The sequence below is a fragment of the Priapulus caudatus genome, unplaced genomic scaffold, assembly GCF_000485595.1.
Source record: "Priapulus caudatus unplaced genomic scaffold, Priapulus_caudatus-5.0.1 Scaffold508, whole genome shotgun sequence".
In the NCBI taxonomy this organism is placed as follows: Eukaryota; Metazoa; Priapulida; class Priapulimorpha; order Priapulimorphida; family Priapulidae; genus Priapulus; species Priapulus caudatus.
Window position 1 is genome coordinate 173,723 of NW_014577569.1, and position 2,500 is coordinate 176,222.

At 45.4% G+C, this 2,500-nt stretch overlaps 1 long non-coding RNA gene across 1 annotated transcript in view; it reads left to right on the plus strand.

The window, feature by feature from the left end:
- The first annotated feature begins 511 nt into the window (after positions 1 to 511).
- LOC106811142 overlaps positions 512 to 2,500 on the plus strand; it is a 23,558-nt gene continuing 21,569 nt past the window's right edge. The window contains exon 1 of the long non-coding RNA XR_001394108.1: positions 512 to 592. This is a non-coding gene — a long non-coding RNA (uncharacterized LOC106811142). The remainder of the gene's footprint in view (positions 593 to 2,500) is intronic.

A 2,500-nucleotide genomic window follows, 5' to 3' on the forward strand; every position in this document is an offset into this window, starting at 1 on the left:
GTGTGTGTGTGTGTGTGTGTGTGTGTGTGTGTGTGTGTGTGTGTGTGTGTGTGTGTGTGTGTGTGTGTGTGTGTGTGTGTGTGTGTGTGCATGTGTGCCTGCGTGAGTATGTGCGAGTGTGTGTGTACGCGCGCGCGCGTGCGTGTGTATGAGACATTGTGCGTTGTAATTAACCAGGAGCGCTTTTAACCGGGATCGTTGTTGTTTTGGTAATGACGCGGGATGTACGGCACTATATATATATGCGTAGCCTCACGCGTCTCCTAGCCCCGCAAGGTCCGGCCGATAATGACGAAGAACTGGTCGGATTCAAATGTCGCCGGGCGGTTTTGGGAATCATATAAATAGACACGCTCGGACAGACAGTTACCGAGTCATTATCTACGTGAGAGTTGCAATCATCTACGTATTACGTATCACGCTACGATGCTACGATGCCGGAGCGGAAACAACAACCATTTTCACAGTACAATAATTGGTGGAGGATGCGGGTAATAGGGGACACGAATTATTTCGAGAGGGAAGGAAGGATTGTTGTATTGTAGGGCTGCGAGCTAATTAGGGCTTTGTGTCTATACTTCTAACCTTGCGTGTAAATATACGTAGCCCCACCGCGCACCCTAATGATTACAGACAATTGCGCGTTAATATGTCACTAATAGTAGAAGCAGCGGGTGAGAAACTGGTTTGGATTGTGAGGCGTCCGGGCTCTTTTAAGAAGCGTATAAATAGACGCTCGGAAAGACGGAAGAGAGTTACGGAGTTACCGAGTTACGGAGTCATTACCCAGAGGAGATACGACGATGTAGAGAGATAGACGAAAACGAAGACGACGGGACCTAGGCACGGTCACTCACCTAGGTTGCCGTATGTATATATTTTGTATGTGTTCGAGTGACTAATAAAATTAGTCTTCAATAACAATCTGCTACGATGGATCATCTCTACTCCTTGCTGCAATTATCTAGGTATTACGTATCACGCTACGATGCTACGATACCGGAGAGGAAACAACAACCATTTTCACAGTACAATATATGTACCAACATAACCTGACATTGTTATTCGCGCACTCCCGATCAGTAGTGACAACGACATGCTAAATATATATATATATATATTCTGTTTTGGAATAAATTTCTAGAAGATGAAAGAGATGAATTGTTGTAACTGTTTGTGGAAATTTATTTTAAACATTGCTACCGCATCTACATCGTTGTTGAAGGATTCTACTACGTTTTGCATGTATGATGACACAGTGCTTAATAGCAAAGCATGCATCACAACATAAACACACGTTTTACTGCGGTATTGACTGCGTTGTTTGTCTTGTTGCACCCTCTCAGCATCACAACTCCCACTCACAATTCTCGGCGCACACACGAGGAATTACCCAGAATTTCGCAATTCCCTGATGATATCATTTATTCACGTCTCTTTCTCTAGTTAGACTAATTCGCCTCGGCTCGGGTTCGCGCTCGCATTTCATAGTCACAGCAGAGGGCCATTAAGGTGTTGACAGAGCATGACTCCCAAGGAAATGTCTGCTCTAAGGCGGTACGCGCGCGACATACCCAATAAACTAATGCACGTACCGCCGCTTGCCATTGCCGCGTGAAGCCTGCGAGAGCGCACCAGTCTGCCAATCTATACCCAAGTCTCGAGTAACAGATGACGCAATTGATTCTTACAGTACTCAAAAGCGTGAGTAAGGAAGGAAAAGAGTGAAATAACGTGATTGACGCACGTGTTCCGACAGAAAATCGTATAGACGGGGTGAAAACGCAGGCATCTGCTCGCACATAATTACGTTACGACTGCGTTGGGATTTTTAGCGTTCAAACATGTTTGATATTGCGCTAACCCGCGAACGCCAATGCGACTCACACTTTTCGAGCAAGTTCCACTCAGCACTGTTAGAGCAATATGTCCTGTCTAGCCTTTCTGTCGCGCTTCTATGCAACGCTACGTACTACAACGCAAGCACGTACGCATGGAACAACGCGCTAGTAAAACGTGACAGCGTTTGGTCTGTGATTTTTATCGCAAGTATTCACGGATAAATATTGCTCGTCTTCGCCGGGCATAAGGCGAGTATATGCAATATAAGAAAAAAAGAAGAGTAGAAGAGATCTCTCATTAGCCGCAAGCTTGGTTATGTCTCCTGGAACCTCGCGCTGATTTGACCAACTCTATATTCACACACACGCACAGACACACTCACGCAGGCATGCAGACACGCACGTACGCGTGCGTGAGTAGTTTCGTATATTAAACCACCTCTAAGGTTACTAACGTGGTTTATAACACCGACATGCCTGGGTGACACGTAATTTGTTGATGCTGTCCATTACATCCAGAATCTTCGATGCTACGAAGACCAGGTCTGGGCTTATAATAATACGTTGTGTGACGACTATAATGTGACAGTCATAACTATTCACGATGCTTGTAATCCCTGCATGACTACGATGAATTACCCACCGCACTATAGCGACGT